At 47.3% G+C, this 18,822-nt stretch overlaps 1 protein-coding gene across 2 annotated transcripts in view; it reads right to left on the reverse strand.

Moving 5' to 3' along the window:
* Window positions 1-18,822, reverse strand: part of cadm3 (cell adhesion molecule 3) — a 49,602-nt gene that overhangs the window by 27,597 nt on the left and 3,183 nt on the right. The window lies entirely within an intron of this gene.

The following is an 18,822-nucleotide window of genomic DNA, read 5'->3' on the forward strand; positions in this document are numbered from 1 at the left end:
GACAGAGGAAGAGACAAAGACTCAGAGAGGAAGAGGCAGACCGGGAGAGAGAGAGAGAAAGAGAGAGAGAGACTGGGGGACAGAAGGACAAGGAGAGAAATAGCAGGAGAATTGTGTAATTGAATTTGTATGTAAAACGAGTAAGGGATGTTACCTAGCAACAGGGGGTTACAAGGGCATACACGGTGACCTGCAGCTCTAACCAAGAAACACATGCTACTGCTCTGACCGATGCTCCACACTGCTGCTCTGGTCACTGCTCCACACTGCTGTTCTGACCACTGCTCCACCCGGCTGCTCTAACCACTGCTCCACACTGCTGTTCTGACCACTGCTCCACACTGCTGCTCTAACCACTGCTCCACCCGGCTGCTCTAACCACTGCTCCACACTGCTGTTCTGACCACTGCTCCACACGGCTGCTCTGACCACTGCTCCACACTGCTGCTCAGACCACTGCTCCACACGGCTGCTCTAACCACTGCTCCACACTGCTGCTCTGACCACTGCTCCACACTGCTGCTCTGACCACTGCTCCACACTGCTTCTCTGACCACTGCTCCACACTGCTGCTCTGACCACTGATCCACACTGCTGCTCTGACCACTGCTCCACACTGCTGCTCTGACCACTGCTCCACACTGCTGCTCTGACCACTGCTCCACACTGCTGCTCTGACCAATGATCCCCGCTGCTGCTCTGACCACTGCTCCACAGTGCTGCTCTGACCACTGCTCCACACTGCTGCTCTGTCCATTCATGCACACTGCTGCTCTGGCCACTGTGCTTAAGACATTCTGAAAAACCTACCATAACTACAGTAAATTTTAAATCCACCATAATAACAAAAAAGATATTAACAGGGAATTGCACTTTATAACACTTCTGCTTCTCATGACTGATACTGCCCTTCTAATGAATGTGTCACCTTTCATTTTTCGATTAGCTATTTCATTTTAAATGTCTAACGTTAGAAAGAAAGATCTATTTTTTTTAGCGCAAGTCCACATAGTAGTACAGTTTCCGTTTTTTTCTTCTTCTTCAATTTCGTTTCACGGCAAAACCGAGAAGAAGCGAAGCGACATTTCGTTAACTTAGCGTTGAAATCGAACAAACTAACGTTATTTTGTTTGATGCGATATCGGTGTAATAATGAGGTGCATTGTACCTGGTTGTTATAATGCCCCCGTTAAACTTGACTTGAAAGCACATTTTCATAGTTTTCCATGCGATGCAACTTTGTGCCAAACATGGCTGGACGTAATCAGACACCCCAACATAACAGCCGAATAAGTTCGCAAACGAGGACTAAGGGTATGCAGCGACCACTTTGAAGGCGCCGACTACCAAGGCGACCATCTGAAGCCTGGAGCTGTACCCACCGTTTTCCCATTGTTGGTCGAACCGCTGGAGGTAGGTACTATGCGGGCTGGCTGACGCTATCGCGTCTGTCTGTGATACATAGGATGTCTACCACCAGTTTCCGTTTGTCCTGGGAATAGCCTGTGGTTCCTCAATCTCGACCCGCTCCTGACTCGCTCTCGCATGATCAGCCTGCAAATTAGCCAGATTTACTTCTGTGTATTCCGGCTCAAATCGATAGGGCGCAACAATCCCATGATCAAAAACAAAATCTCCTTCGTCCTCAGACATTTTCGGTTTCGCTAGCTAGTAGTCATACAACACTATTTCTACCATAGACACATATATGCATATGTCTATGATTTCTACAACCAACCAAATGTTACTGTCTGCAGGTACGCCCACATCAGAAGTCGCGCAATGATATACATCCTCGAGTTCGACACTAAACTGCCTGGGTCTACTTCTTGCATTTGTAAAGGAAAACAACTAAACAGCGTAAAATATTAACATAATGAAATAACTAATCGAAAAATGAAGGGCGACACATTCATTATAAGGACAGTATCAGTCACGAGAAGCAGAAGTGTTATAAAGTGCAATGCCCCTTCAAATCCACCTGGAACACTGGGCCACATTACCAACCGCTGTGCCATTCAGTAGTGGGAAAAACAGGATCTCAGGTTACCTACAGCATGTGCGGTTAGTTAAAAAAAAGGGGTCAGCTTCACACATCTGTCTATATCCCCCTGTTCCTTAGCCTTCTCTCCTCCCTTTCCCCCCCTCTCCACTCCCTCTCCTTCCCTCATTCTCATTCTCTCCCTCTTACCTCCCTCTCTGTCTCTGTGCCTCCACTCCAGTCTCTATGGTTCCCTGTTTCTGGCTCCGTCTCTAGTGGCAATGCTAATCTCTATGGTTCTCTGTTCCTGGCTTCGTCTCTAGTGGCAATGCTAATCTCTATGGTTCCCTGTCCCTGGCTTTCAGGTTAATGCTGTCTGTACAGTAGGTAATCAGAGCACCAATTCAGTCGGGAAAATGACAAGCATTGTTGGGCTGAATGGCCTGTTCTCGTCATTATGCTATGTTATGTTATATGCTAAATGTCTATCCACTCGATTTATGAATTGTTGTTGCCATAAACGAGGGGGGGGTGGGCGGGGAGGTGGTGCGGCCATGTTTGTTGATTTTTGCATGCTCATTTCCGGCTCGTGCGGCCGCCAGCAGAATCTGAAACTCACTCTCTGTAAACACTCGGCTGTGCTCGCCGCTAACGTCGCTAGCCACCGCCAAGAAAAAAGCTATGCGTTCACAACACAGATGGCTGCTGAAAGCTGAAATCGAGTGATACAAAACGATGACACAACTGGGTAGGATAACAAGGACTCGGCAGCAAACCCTTGTTGTTTGGACGCACATGCACAATACAGGAGGATAAAAAAGACTGGGGCGGCAGTGTAGTATAATGGGTAAAGAACTTGTCTCGTAACCTGAAGGTCACAGGTTCGATTGCCGGGTAGGACGCTGCCGTTGTACCCTTGAGCTAGATACTTAACCTGCACTGTTTCGGTATATACATATATATACATCTAGCTGTATAAATGTTAATGCTATGTAAGTGTTGTGTAAGTCGCTCTGGATAAGAGCGTTTGCTAAACACTAATGAAAAATAAGGGCATTTACCCGATGAATGCGAACAGTAGTGCCAGACTAGGCCAACAATTCCCCAGACCAGCGAGTAAAGATCCTATATCACTAAAGATGCTACATCGCTAAAGCACTAATGCAAATGAATTCTTCCGTCCAAGAATCAAGAGTGCAAACTGGGAACACATGCACACTAAATACTAAATAACATATATCACAGTTAGTTGTAAGGGCTTTCTCTGTGCAGCCCTTCCAAAGAGCCTGTTGCTATGGAGGTGGCATTTTTAGGGTCTATTTTGAGACGTGGTGACCCCAAGATCACTTGTTGCAACTGTTCCAGATGTTTGAATCTTTTTTTTCCACGTATTGCCCATATTGGCCTGCTTAGTGGCATGTTTAACTGTGCATGTCCTTTGAAGTGCTCATTACCTGATTTGCGTAGGCAAACGACCACCTGTCTCTTTTGTTTTTTGGCTATCCCCATGGTGACAGATGTCAGAGGGATTTTTATTTTCTTTATAGAGAAACGGGAAGTGATGGAGGGCCACGGTACAGCTCCCTAAGACAGCGAGCGACTTAAATAAGTAGAATTTTATTGCTGATTAACTTTGATCTTAATTAAAACACAGTCCTTAGGGGTACCACAAGATTATTTAAAATCATTTTGACAGTTATCAGGGTTCCCAGTGTTTTTGAGGCATCGTTTTCCCGGACTCTTCCTGGACATTTTTTTTTTGTTACGTGAGCAACACCTATACCTTATAGAGGGGCAGATTGTGATTGGGGCTGGGGCAGGGGAGGTGATTGCAATCGCAAAATGTGGGGGTGATGGTGGAGAGACTGATTGCTATCGTTGAGGGGGGGCGGGGGGTGGGAGGGGTAGATTGTGGTCCCAGTACCTGTGGTTTTGGCCCTGTAATGGTGCACTAAAAAAAAAAAAACATTTTCCAGGACAACTAATTGTTTTCCAGGACATTTATGCATTTTTCAAGTTTTCTGTGACTTTTCCATTACTGGGGAAATGTATCAGAAAATTCCAGGTTTTCCAGGACATGTGGGAACACCGACTTGCGTTTTTCAGAAAAGAACTGTATTACGCAATATTTACCTACAATGAAACAGGTTTTTTTTTAAATTTTTGAATAATAACTGTATTAGAATAAAAGCATATAATTTTCCTATATGTCTGAGCCTAAAATATAGCTTATTATCTGTGTGTTGTTTATTTACCCAAGTAAGTGTTCCTGTTTGCAGGCAAGCTTGCATTAACAAAGGTCAAATATGATTGGTCTGGGAGCTTTGCCACAAAATGCACTGAGTGGTTCCAGTAAAGGTCAAAGGTTAGGCGTGTGGCGGATGGCTGCCCATCCGTAGCCCTATAGATCTGTCTAATGCTAATCTCTATGGTCCCTGGCACTGTCTCTTAGTGTAAAGTATATGTGCTAATGTGAGAGATTATGACAGGACTGCAGAGAACGGCACTGAGAAACCCCACCCCCCAGCACTGACAAAGAGCCCCCCCCACCCCCAAATACAGAACAGCACTGAGAAACCCCCCCCACCCCCCAGCACTGACAAAGAGCCCCCCCACCCCCAAATACAGAACAGCACTGAGAAACCCCACCCACCCCCCCACCCCACCTAGCACTGACAAAGAGCCCCCCCCACCCCCAAATACAGAACAGCACTGAAAACCCCCCCCCACCCCACCCCCCAGCACTGACAAAGAGCCCCCCCACCCCCAAATACAGAACAGCACTCCAGAACCCCCCCAACCTGCACCAAATACCCTTTACAGAGGGGCAAAAAAGAGCAGAAACCAGGTCTGACCCCCCTCCCCCCCAAAAAAGTCTACACACATATACAGCACAGCACTGACAAACCCCACCCACTCCCACCCCCAAACACCCCGCTGTGGAAGGGATTGGTTCAAACCCACCGTCAATCACGAGCAAAAGAATCTCTGAACTAAGGTCAGTTTCCCCAGCCCAAACCCCTATAGGACACAGCTGCCCAACACTCTACCGTCCTGTAGGATTTCACTCCAACCCTAACAAAGCCACACCTCATTCAACAGCTAGAGCAGGGCTGCCCAACACTCTTCCGGGACATCTACCGTCCCGTAGGATTTCGCTCCAACACTAATTTGGCACAAATGATTCTGCTAATCGGCAGCTCAAGGAAATCTCCGGTTGTTGAAAGGATGGTAAATGGTAAATGGACTGCATTTATATAGCTCTTTTATCCAAAGCGCTTTACAACTGATGCCTCTCATTCGCCAGAGCAGTTAGGGGTTAGGTGTCTTGCTCAAGGACACGCCCAGGGCGGGGGATCGAACCAGCAACTCTCCGACTGCCAGACAATCGGTCTTACCTCCTGAGCTATGTCACCCCAAGGAGGGGGTTGGGAGTGAAAACCCACAGGCCGGTAGATTCGGGAAGCCCTGTTATAGGAGCTTAGAGGAACACAGGCGGAAAACTTTCAACTGGAATCGGCACGTAACCCCCTCCCGCCACACCCCCACACACCCAATAACCAACACCCTCCCCCTTGATTGGCAGTTATCAGCTATTAACCAACATGGCACGAGAGACCGTGCTGTATGGTATATGCAGTCATGGCTACAGGGGAGTTGCTAGGCGACGTGAAGTGGAACACGGCCAGGAGTGCTATATTTGTTTTTATAAACCAGTTAACATGTACAGAAACAATATTATTTGTCTCGTAATTTTTATTTCGTAAGTAATGGTTATGTGCACAGAGTGATAATGTTCACAAACGGGCCGTTTGAATAACTGTCATGGGATTTTAAATTGCTGTAGAATGCTGTCTCAGCCAATCAGCACCCAGAATCAAAACAAACCAATATAAATGTCCAATCAGTACCCATGCTGGTTTTTTGGCATTACAGTGTACTGTAATGGTTATAAATCTGGGCTTAACACTTTGAGGTTGCAGGTTTGATTCCCATGTAGCGCACTGCTATTATGCCCGTGATCAAGGTACTTAACTTGAGAAGCTTCAGAAAAAAAACATCCAGCTGTATAGATGTAGAGAATTTAAGTTCCTCTGATATTGGAAAACCTCTCATAAAAGCATCTGTCAATGTCGAAAATGTAAATGTGAAAAAAAAATGTTCCGGAGATTTGCACACATTAGACTCAGCTTGGTGTACTTTGAAAACTTCAGACAGATTTTCCGGTGAAAATTTTTCAAACGTTTCTGTCAATTACTTTCTCTGTAGAACTTGAAAACACAAGTCCCATGTTCGCTAACACACGCAACCATGCACATACAAACACACGTACACACACACACACACACACACACAGACACCCAGTTGTTGCTATAAACATTATATGCATGCAGATGCTGGAAGACGGATATGACTTCCGGGTCAGTGTCCTTCCAGAGTTCAAACTCAGACATGCCCTTGTCTTTGACTAAGAGCAGACTGAAGTGTGCATGTGTGTATGCCTGCATTTTGAGTGGTTGTGTATATGAGTGTATGCATGTCTGTGTGCGTGTGCATACATGCGTGTGTGTGTTTTGAATGTTTGTGTATACGTGTGTGTTTTGAGTGTTTGTGTATATGTGTATGCGTGTCTGTGTGTGTACGTGTGTTTTGAGTGTTTGTGTATATGACTATATGCGTGTCTGTGCGTATGCATACGTGTGCATGTTTTAATTGTTTGTGTATATGATTGTATGTATGCGTGTCTGTGTGCGTATGAATGCGTGTGCGTGTTTTGATTGTTTGTGTATATGAGTGTATGTATGCGTGTCTGTGTGCGTATGCATGTGTGTGCATGTTTTGATTGTTTGTGTATATGAGTGCTAGCATATTGAGCTTGTGGCTCAGACTACACAGACTCTTCTGTGAGCGTAAATCTCATTCATTTTAATTCGCTGTATATTTAGAAGGCACACCTGGGGAGTCGCAGGGATGGTTACGGTGCCAGTGAAGAAACTGCTTCCTCTCTCTCTTTCACTCCCTCTCTCTCTCTCCTTCTCCCTCTCTCTCTCCTACTCTTCCTCTCTCTCGCTCTCTGTTTCTCTCCATCGCTCCCTCCCTCCCTCCCTCTCTCTCTTTCACTCCCTCTCTCTCTCTGTTTCTCTCCGTCGCTCCCTCCCTCCCTCTCTCTGTTGCTCCCTCTCTATCCCTCCCTCTCTCTCTCCGTCGCTCCCTCTCTCTCTCTCTCTGTCGCTCCCTCCCTCTCTCTCTCTCTCTGTTGCTCCCTCCCTCCCTCTCTCTCTCTCTCTGTCGCTCCCTCCCTCTCTTTCTCTCCGTCGCTCCTTCCCTCCTTCTCTCTCTCCATCGCTCCCTCTCTCTCTCTCTCCGTCGCTCCCTCCCTCCCTCTCCCTCTCTCTCCCTCTCTGTGTCCATAATCAGCTTTTCCCTTACTGTGTCACTCCTCTTTGTCTTTCATTCATTCAGCACATAGATTAGTGCCGCTTAATTCAGCCTTCTGTTTTACCCACACTCTGCATTCTCTCTCTCTCTCTCTCTCTCTCTCCCTCTCTCTCAAGCGCTCTCTCTCGCACACACAGACACACAAACACAGTCTGCTCTTTGACAGTCAGCTCTGTAAAGGACAATGACCCAGAAGTCATAACCCGAAAAATTCTAATTAAAGCCATGTATCAGTAAGAGCAGTAAGTGTTTTTTTTGTTTTTGTTTGAAGAAACAAAGAAACATTAATGCGATGTTACAAAAAGTAACAAAAACTTCTCGTGCTTTTAAAACAAGTCAGCATTTTGCATGGCAATGCCTTAGAATCCAAAACCAAAGCAATTCAGTTTGGTCGAAACAGTCGTGCAACTTTTTTCAAGTAGGCCTCCGATAAATTCCTCTGAGCTTCTCGTAGGATTTGCCACAACTCGTCTTTTAACCTTTTTTTCTGTTTTTAGCTCTTTTTCTCCAGCCCAAGTGATCCCCCACAGCTTCACTTGCTTTGAGGTCAGGGCTCTGAAGTGGCCAATCAAACGCCGGCGTGAGTGCACCATCTGCAGCCTACCGCTCCAAGTAGATCTTAATCGTGTCTGCAGAGAGTTAGGGGGCCGTTATCGTGCTGAAAGAAGTTTTTTGCCAATCAGTCGGTTTTCCCTAAGGTACAGCACCATGAATCTCAAAGGTCTGTAATATTGCATCTCAGCAATCACAATAAACACCATTAAGGCTGTGAGGTCACAGATATCCGACTGGAACGTACCGAACTGAACATTCTGATGCTGATGTCACAATCACTGCCCGGTAATTGAGGAAGTTCTAGAACGCCAAAAAAAAAAAAAAAAAAAAAAACATTCCGTGTTTCCCCGAGGAGGCTGCCTAACAGGCCTCCGTGTACCTCTCGCCAGCTCTTCAGCTGACATGCCGGCGTCTCAGTGAACCGAAAATGTCAAATTTGCACTCATCGCTCCATAAGACCTCCTGCCCCTGGTTGTTGCCCCGCGTATTATAGCACTTCACAATCTCGTCTGCTTGTTGCCTTTCCGCAAGAACGGTTTCTCAGCTGCAGCGTGCCCTACAAGACGTCTTCTCACAGTCGAAAGTGTGCGCCTTGGTGCCAAATGACTCAGCCAGATGCTGAGCAAGCGCTTCGCTGGATTTCCTTCTGTCCCTCAAGGAAGTGGCCTTTAAGTATTTTTCCTTAGGTGCAGACAGCGTTTTGGGGCCTCCTCTGCATTTTCTGTGTTCAGAAGTTTCTTCAAATTTCTTCTTCTTTTTTACGACAGCTCAAAGACCACAACAATCTCCAAAATCCGGTTAGGTGGGCAATCTCGCTGAGAATTGCCTTGTTGATGCCAAGCTGTGATTTTACGTCTGTCAAACTGCGTTAGCTTAGCCATTTTCCCGAAACCTCTCCTTGAGTCACCCACCGCCATTCTATTTATTTGTTAAATCCCGCCATCCGGCTGCTGGGTGGCTCATTCGGCTAAGGTGTGGTGCAAGGACGAGCCTACCCCCCCCCCCCACCCCACGATCTCGGATCGAATCCGGACCGTTGCCGGCGACAACCGTGGTCGGTAGCACGCCGGCGGGTGACAACGCAAATGGCGGATTGCTTCGCCCGAGCCGCAGAAGGGTTCGGTCGGTTCCCGGGGCCACGCGTTTCACCGCTCTCTCTCTCTCTCTCTCTCTCTCTCCGGCGACCCCCCTTCGGTCGATCGAGCGACCGGTGGACCGCTCGTGGACGCCGTGCCGAAGCGGCGTGCGCGAAAAAGACTTCCGCTGACTTTTGGCTGCGATGTGAAGCGCGAAAAAGCAGCAGGCTGGCCACACCACGCGCTTCGGAGGAGAACGGCGGGGGGTGTCCCTCCCCCCCCAACCTAACCAGCAAGCGGAGATGACCACGCAGGAACGCGACTGCCAACCGTCAGCCGGACTAAATGGTAAATGGACTGCATTTATATAGCGCTTTTATCCAAAGCGCTTTACAATTGATGCCTCTCACTCGCCAGAGCAGTTGGCGATTAGGTGCCTTGCTCAAGGACACTTCGACACGCCCAGGGCGGGGTTTTGAACCGACAACCCTCTGACTGCCAGACAATCGGTCTTACCTCCTGAGCTGTCGATGATGTCGAACTTAAATAGACAAGACACCGATGAGACACAGGAGGGCACAATGCACAATCAGGCCACAGAGAGGGAAGGGAAAACGAGACAACCAAAAAACAATAATTGAATAATTGAAAACAATAATACAATTTAACGGGGTAAATGAACAGAACTGAAAACTGAAGTGCCGCCATCTTGCGCCCCAAAAGGGGAAACGCAGACAAACCACAGAACCCTGACAAGTTCCTGAATTTTGTGTAGATAAATTTTGCTGATTGTAGTGACACGAATGAGCTGCAATTTTTTTGGGTGCACTTAAATTATGTGCTGGTGCAAATGAAAAGGCGCACCAGTGCCACCAATGTAAAAAGTTAGTCTGGAGCCCTGTAGGCTGGTGCATAGCTAGTGGTTAGCAAGTTAGCTTGTCAGTTGGGTAGCTAATGGGAAGAGGGGGATTGGGAGCTTGTATACATTTTATGTTCATGATAACCTTATCAAGAGATGTCTGACCATCTAATTATTTGCACTCCCTAACTTAGTTGTTGCTCAGTTGATGAGAGCCACTTAAAACGAATAGTGTCTAGCTTCCCTGGAACAACATTATTCTAGTAGTTATGCTCTGTTATGCTGTATCACCATGTCAACTGTGATAATGGCATTTCTGCGATTCTGCTGAAGTTACTCACTACTTGAGTGGTTTTTTACGAGATACCTTTTTTTACTCTTACTCAAGTAGTTATTTTTATGAGTACTTTTACTTCAACCTGAGTCAATGGGCTCTATTTTCGTACCGGCGCAAGTCTGGTCCAAGCGGACACGCCGGTGTATTTGCAATTTGGCAGGGCGCAACGAGATTTTTCCCCGCTTGCGCCCATTTGCTGATTTCGTGGCTCGACATGAACCCGTCTGCGCCGAGACGGGTGGGATGCCGTAGCTGGGGGTGTGTCGATACGGATACGCCAGCGCAGTACAATTTTGGTGTCTGTTTTGGCGTAAAATAACGCCTGCGTCTCTGCCCGCTCAAAACCAGGTCTAAGCGCAGCGCTGGTGATCTTGAGCTTTTTTCGTGACTTTAGTGGGCGGGGGCGCACGTGAACGTAGACCTATCCAAAAATCCCCCAGACAGGTTTGGTGGATGTCCTACGTATTTAATCCCGCTTACATAAATAATTAAAACAAGACTACTGAATGCAACCTTCTGAATCAGTTAATCATGAAAACATAAGCTTGACTCTTGTCTATTGAATTTGATGTGAATCAAAGGCAGAGGAAGGAAGAGGAGGAGTCATTTATAATATTCGTTACCTCTTCCCAAGCCAACTGAACATCATCAACCCGTGGAGGCCGACTTGCAGTACCATATATTCGGTCGTTCCGAGTCTGAACCTCCCGGACAAGTATGTTAGTTTCTTCCTGCATAAAGTTTGGCTGGCGGAGCCGGTCTGGCGCATCTTCAGCCATTACGAATTGACAATACGCTGCGTTTGTGCGCCACGCCGGTTGATTGGCCGTGATTGAAGGCAGCCAGGACACACCTGCTAATAATGTATTCCTCCCACTCCAACCCTGCCCCACGCTGAGCCATGGATGCGCTTGCACCTCTGGTCACCAAATTACCAAAAAAGAGTTGGCCACATCCATGTGCGCCAGCACTCTGAACTTAGACCTGCGTTTGTTATTCCTAGTGATTTCTTCATTTCAAGTCCAAGAAGAAAGGTTGAACAGTAAAGTGAAATCTGTCTGGCATTTTGGGGATATACTGTGTGAAAATGGTGTGAGTGTTCTCGTGTGCACGCGTGGATATGTGCGCAAGTGTGTTTATGCCTGGGTAAAGTACGTACATACACAGTACAGGCATATGCATATACAGTAGCATTCTACTTCCTGTTCTTCCTTCCTGTATGGTTCAAACTCTCACCAGAGCCTTGTGTACATTATAAAAATCTGAATGTTCTGCCATTTTAAACAAATTCAGAATACCCAATGTTATTAATGTATTTTCCTGTATTTTGAAAATAGAAAATAGATGTATTTTATCTTGATACATTTTCTGGCTCCAGTACTTTGTACATTTAGTTGAGGGGTATTTTGTATTTTGTAAAAAGATACATTTTGATGTATCTTTGCCATCTCTGGGTGTAGAACAGATCAGATTGGTACTAATGCATTTAAATAATGGTGTCATTCTGTAGATACACAATAAAATTTGGCATGTATGGGATTATTATGATATTACATGATGAAATTTATGAAATTATTGAAGTTCACATTGGATATTTTCGTGGTGCATTGGCAAGTAGATTGAAGTTGATAAGTAGAAATTTAAAATATCTTGAATGGTTTTATAGCACATTTAAGCTCACTGTCTTTTTTTAAGCATGGAGTTTGCATATGAAGCCTTTAATGGTCATTCTCAGCTCTGTGATACTGTCATGACATCTTTGCACAGACATTGAAATGTGAACAGGAGCAGTTCATCAGCCACTGCAGCCTGTAACTGAAACACACTTCCTGTTTGAAGCTTGTGGGCTAAAAAAAAGAGGCAAATATTCCAACCACCAGCATAGCCTCCCATTTTAAAATCACTCACCACACACACACACTCACACACACACACACACATTATTTGTCGCCCGAAATTAGGGTGTAAACCGGACATACTCCGGACACAAAACTCCAACCACAAGTAAACACGGCTCAGCTAATCAATGCCTGAGTCAGGTGTGCAGGTGGAGGCGTTTAACAAATATGTGTTATTTGTATACCTCAGGACGCCTAGCACCTCCCCCTCTTCGCACCTGCACTTCCAGAACACGTCTCCTGTCTGTTCTGGCCCCACGATGGTGGAATGACCTCCCTGTGGAGGTCAGAACAGCTGAGACTGTGAACAACTTCAAACGACGACTGAAGACCCACCTCTTCAGGCTGCACCTCTCCCCATCCCTCCCTTCCCCCCCTGTAAATGACTAAACTTAGGGTTGTAACTAGGCAGCTGTTTCATAGGTTACTTAGTTGATGCGCCTGTCTTAACGACTACTTGTATTTTTATTTATTTTTATTTTTCCATAGATTGCGTTGTTGCCGTTCTCGTTGTTAGTGTTAATCAGTTTAACCATCAGGGTCCAAGTTGAACTGTGCGGTTGTTCCCTGTACTTGGACCGGTACTTCTCTCTAGGGGTTTCGTCATACTTGTTCCTGGTTATGGTTATACGCTTTGTTGTACGTCGCTCTGGATAAGAGCGTCTGCCAAATGCCTGTAATGTAATGTAATGTGGAATGGTTGGAGTGCCTCAAGGACAGTCCTGGGAACCGAAACGTCCAGCCGCCTCGCAAGATATCGATAACTTTCTTCGTCAGAAAGCACAAGCAATTCTTGTTACTTTTTATTTTATTAATGTTTTATTTGTACTTGTTCTACTTGTTCATTAACAATTTCGACCAAGATAAATAGCGTTAAATGTAATTTTCTCAGGCTTTTGTATAGTATATAGAATGTGCGCGCGCACACACACACGTAAATTGTTGCTTATATTACCTACAATAGCCAATGACTATATTCAGTAGAAATAATACTTGTACAAATGCTGAAAGTTTTTCTCAAAATGTAAATATGTGTGAATTTAGAAACATGGCCTAAGGAACTATAAGTAAGAAAAAATGGGTCTTTGCAATCTCTGAAGTCAACCAGTGTGGTAAATCAGGGGTGTCAAACTAAACCTCCCAGGGGGCCGCAGTGTCTGCGCGTTTCTGCAGTTTCCCTTTCTACCAGCTTCCTTTATGTCTACCAATTAGGGCCCGGAGAGCAGGCCGTGTGGACTCCTCGGCCAATCAGTGAATTAAATGAGCCGCTGGTGTCGAGAACACGCCGGAAGGACCTGCAGACGCCGCGGAAGCCCTCCAGGACACCTGCGCGTTCGATTATGATCCCGGGGTCCTGCCTCGCCTCTGATCGAGCGAGACGGTCTGAAGCCGAACTTCTGAGCCCCGAGAGCCGGAGACCCGGGGGCCCCGCGGGAGAAGCACGGCTTCATCTTCATCCTCATCTTCATCTTCATCTTCATCTTCACACTTCTGCATGCCTCAGACTGTTAGACATGTGTGTGGGGGCGGGGGTGTGTGTGTGTGTGTGTGTGTGTGTATGTGTGCGTGGGGGTGTGTATGTGTGTGTGTGAGTGTGTGTGTGTGTGTGCGCATGGGGGTGGCCCGGCATCGCAATGCACCGCGTTTCATCTTCACACTTCTGCATGCCTCAAACTGTCAGACATGCGTGTGGGGGTGGGGGTGTGTGTGTGTGTGTGCATGGGGGTGGGGGGGTGTGTGTGTGAGTGTGTGCGCATGGGGGTGGCCCGGCATCGTAACACACCAGGCTTCATCTTCATATTCACACTTCTGCATGCCTCAGACTGTTAGACATGCGTGTGGGGGTGGGGGGGGTGTGTGTGTGTGTGTATGTGTGCGTGGGGGTGGGGGGGTGTGAGTGTGTGCGTGTGCGCATGGGGGTGGCCCGGCATCGCAACACACCACGCTTCATCTTCATATTCACACTTCTGCATGCCTCAGACTGTTAGACATGTGTGTGGGGGTGGGGTGGTGTGTGTGTGTGTATGTGTGCGTGGGGGTGTGTATGTGTGTGTGTGAGTGTGTGTGTTCGTGTGTGCGCATGGGGGTGGCCCGGCATCGCAACACACCACGCTTCATCTTCATATTCACACTTCTGCATGCCTCAGACTGTTAGACATGTGTGTGTGAGTGTGTGCGTGTGTGTGTGTGAGTGTGTGTGTGTTTGTGTGTGTGTGTGTGTGTGTGTGTGAGTGTGAGTGTGTGTATGTGTGTGTGTGCGTGTGAGTGTGTGTGGGTGTGTGTGGGTGTGCGTGTGTGTGTGTGTGTGTGTGAGTGGGGAGGTTGGGATAAGAGCATCCGGTGCTTGGGTTCTGGGTGCACCTGCACCCCTTTTTCCCCCCAAGTGCCCAATATGCCCCTTTGATCACAAAAAAAAAAAAAAAAACAATTGTATCACTACTGTTGCTGTCATTCATTTTCATTCATTCATTTTCAGTGACATATATTCCGTGTAACAACCCGAGGTCGTGAAGCTGCTCTTTCCTAGGCCGATGTGCCCTTTTCTCCCTTTGAGCACCTGGCTGCCTGGATTCTGACACGTAACAAAGTCACCTGAGACGCAGCTGATTGGCTAGTGCAGTCAGCGCTCTTGAACCTGAGGAACTCACTGGTTAAATATAAACCAATCACAGCTCTGGAGCCAGTCAGTGGCTGGGTGGGTAGGAGGGGGGATGGGGTGGCTGAGAGGGGGGTGGTGGGGGGCGTGGTTACCGTTGCAGGTCCGCCCACCCTAATCGGGAGGAGGAGAAACGCCCCCCCCCCCCCCCGCCCCTGCCACGCAGCGTCCCTCACCCTGCACAGCGTGTCCCGCGAGCCGCTAATGACTCTGGACAGACAGCACAGCGCTTTCTCTCGCTGACCGTTGGGTTAATGAGCTCAGATTTACAGGCGCCTGCCTCTCCTTCATCTCCCGAAAGAGACGGAGCTCCGTCGCTGCCCCCCGCCCCCCCCCCCCCCCCCCGCCCCCCGCCTGCCAAACAGCGCCGCGCCGGGACGCGGGCGATGGGAGGAGCCCCGCCAGCGCGAGCCGAACGTCACGCGCCCCCCCCCCTCCGTGCTGTGACATGGACAAGGACGCTGAGTCCTGTGCCACTCACTACCGTGGACGCAATGCGTGGATTTTTATTTACTGACCACCATGGACGCAAGGTGTGGATTTTTATTTACTGACCAACATGGACGCAATGCGTGGATTTTTATTTACTGACCACCATGGACGCAATGCATGGATTTTCATCTAAAGACCAACATGGACGCCATGCGTGGATTTTCAGTTACTGACCAACATGGACGCCATGCGTGGATTTTCATTTACTGACCACCATGGACGCCATGCGTGGATTTTCAGTTACTGACCAACATGGACGCAATGCATGGATTTTCATTTACTGACCAACATGGACGCCATGCGTTGATTTTTATTTACTGAACATGATGGACACAATGTGTGAATTCCCATTTACCAACACAAATGGACACAATGCGTGGATTTTTATTTTCTTTCTCTCTTCCTTCAAACCACAAACAGCTAGTTCCATAATGATTGGGACAAAGCCATATTTTTTTTTCTTCTTAATTTGGCTCCACACCCCAATAATTTCATATTTGTAAACAAACAATTCATATGTGGTTAAAGTGCAGATTCTCTGCTTTTTTTATGAAAGGGTTTTTATTTTAACCACATTCTGGTTTTGCCCTGTAGAAATAACAGCACTGTTTATACATAGCCCCCCACCCCCCCACACCTACCCCCCCCCCCCAGACAAACGGCCACCCTTGTCCCCTATGCCTAGAACCAGCCCTGCTACCAGCTAGGACACACTATAACCACACATTTTATACATAGCCCCCCCCACCCCACCCCCAGACGAATGGCCACCCCTTGTCGCCGACGCCTAGAACCAGCCCTGCTACCGGCTAGGACACACTATAACCACACATTTTATACATAGCCCCCCCCCTCACCCCACCCTCAGACAAATGGCCGCCCCTTGTCGCCCACGCCTAGAACCAGCCCCCGCTACCCGCTAGGACAACACTACCGTTTCGCCAGCCTCTCGTTCTCTCCCCCCCCCCCCCCCCCCCCCCACCACCACCCCCCCGCTGGAACCCAGCCATACCGCCGCAACCCTCCGCGCGCCCCGTCATGTGGCATTAGCCCCCCTTTCCCCGCCGCCCGTAAACCGCAAGCGACGTTTCATTACATTACAGGCGTCCGCTAAATGTCCGTCTGTCCAACATGCTATTTTCTTTTCTTTTCTTTTTTTACCTTTTTTTTTTTTTACAAAGCATCCATTTACGCAGCTGGGTGTTTCACTGAAGCGATTCAGGATATGCACCTTGCTCGAGGGGTTTTACAAAAGGCAGTGTCCTACCCCTGGAATCGAACCTGCAACCTTTAGGCTTCTGCTTGACAGAGAGTCAGAGAAGGAAGGCTAATAGCTGCACTATTAATGTGCTCACAAGTTGTACAAAATTGTACAACGGAAAAAAAAACGCTAAGTTGAAGGTAGATTATGAAATTCTGGGCTTCATATGTGATTCAAGGTGTAGTGAAAGGTGATCGGTTCACCCCTGACACCCCAACACCCAAAATTTAATACCTGAAGCTTAATACAATTCTATGTTAGCACAAAACAGAATGTCCCTCTCTCTGTTATCATTTTAAAAATGGATATAATAATAATAATAATAATAATAATCCGCCTCACCCAGTGCATGCTGGGATAGGCTCCAGCGACCCTGCCCAAGATAAGCGGGTACAGATAATGGATGGATGGATGGATTATCATTATCATCATTGTTATGTTTATACAATTAATACAAAAAGGACAAATGCTAAATACGATATCCTTAGTGATGCCATTGCCGTTATGCTACAGTTGCTTCAGTTAAGCTTTAAGCATTTTTAAGTGGACAAAGGACTCGTTTTAACTCTGGATAGCGCCGTCTGACACCATGCCGAGCACTGCCCCCACGTTCAGCTGGCAGGAAGCGAGGATCACCCATCATCCGCAGAGCCTGCCTTCCCCTCCGAGAATCATTTTCTCACTTCCTTCCTTTCGCGGACGGCCGTCACCCACACAGTCTTACGGGCTATTTTCCCCCTTTTTGTTCAGCCTGTGATGAAGCCGCACGCTGAAAACCTTGAGCCCCACATCCAGGATCGGAATCCGCCTTTTTTTTTCACGGTCTAAGCCAGCGGATAATGCTCTGTAGTCTGCCTCCATTAGATCCCATACACACATGAAAAACCCTCAATGAGACAAGGAATTATGTCTCCCCCTCCCCCTCCTCACCCTCACTGCCAAATATACCAAATAAACCTGTTGCTGACTCCGTTCCATCACTGTTCCATCTCTGACTCTGTTCCATCCCTCACTCTGACTCTGTTCCATCTCTGACTCTGTTCTGTCCCTCACTCTGACTCTGTTCCATCTCTGACTCTGTTCCGTCCCTCACTCTGACTCTGTTCCATCTCTAACTCTGTTCCATCTCTGACTCTGTTCCATCCCTCACTCTAATTCTGTTCCATCTCTAACTCTGTTCCGTCTCTAACTCTGTTCCGTCTCTAACTCTGTTCCGTCTCTAACTCTGTTCCGTCTCTGACTTTGTTCCATCCCTCACTCTGACTCTGTTCCATCCCTCACTCTGACTCTGTTCCATCACTGGCTCTGTTCTGTCCCTCACTCTGACTCTGTTCCATCTCTGACTCTGTTCCGTCCCTCACTCTGACTCTGTTCCATCTCTAACTCTGTTCCATCTCTGACCCTGTTCCATCCCTCACTCTAACTCTGTTCCATCTCTAACTCTGTTCCGTCTCTAACTCTGTTCCGTCTCTGACTCTGTTCCATCCCTCACTCTGACTCTGTTCCGTCTCTGACTCTGTTCCATCCCTCACTCTGACTCTGTTCCATCACTGTTCCATCTCTGACTCTGTTCTGTTCCATCTCTAACTCTGTTCCATCTCTGACTCTGTTCCATCCCTCACTCTAACTCTGTTCCATCTCTAACTCTGTTCCGTCTCTAACTCTGTTCCGTCTCTGACTCTGTTCCATCCCTCACTCTGACTCTGTTCCATCTCTGACTCTGTCTCTGACTCTGTTCTGTCTTTGACTCCCTGTGTATGAGGAAAGCAGCATAGTCTCTGACTGCCTCTTTCCTGGCAGATGTGACAGGTCTGTAACACAGGACTATAGGTGGATACATGTATCAATACTCTTATATGGCAATAGATGTGTCTGTACTATAATAGTTGGGTAGATGTGTCACTAATGTAGACAATGTGTCAGCACAGTAATAGCTGGCTAGATTAATTACTGCAATGTGGGGATAGGTTTGTCAGTACCCTTACATGCAGCTCATGAGGACCATGTTTTTCTTTTTTTTTATTACTGGAACTGCTTTCCCACATCTGGTGGTGATCTGGTGGCTTTTTTCCCCCCCAAACTCTGTGCAAATGATATTGTTCTGGGGAAAGTGCTAAATATAGTCAGCAAAGTATGCGAGTTATTGCTCAAACAACACACACAAAAGCGATGTAGTAACATTTACACTAATACCGAACATTGCATTCTATTTCGAAATGTCTACCTGTTGTGCGTTTCGTCTGTGATGTCATGACGGAATGTTACACT

This window comes from Anguilla anguilla, chromosome 8, assembly GCF_013347855.1.
Source record: "Anguilla anguilla isolate fAngAng1 chromosome 8, fAngAng1.pri, whole genome shotgun sequence".
Taxonomy (NCBI): domain Eukaryota; kingdom Metazoa; phylum Chordata; class Actinopteri; order Anguilliformes; family Anguillidae; genus Anguilla; species Anguilla anguilla.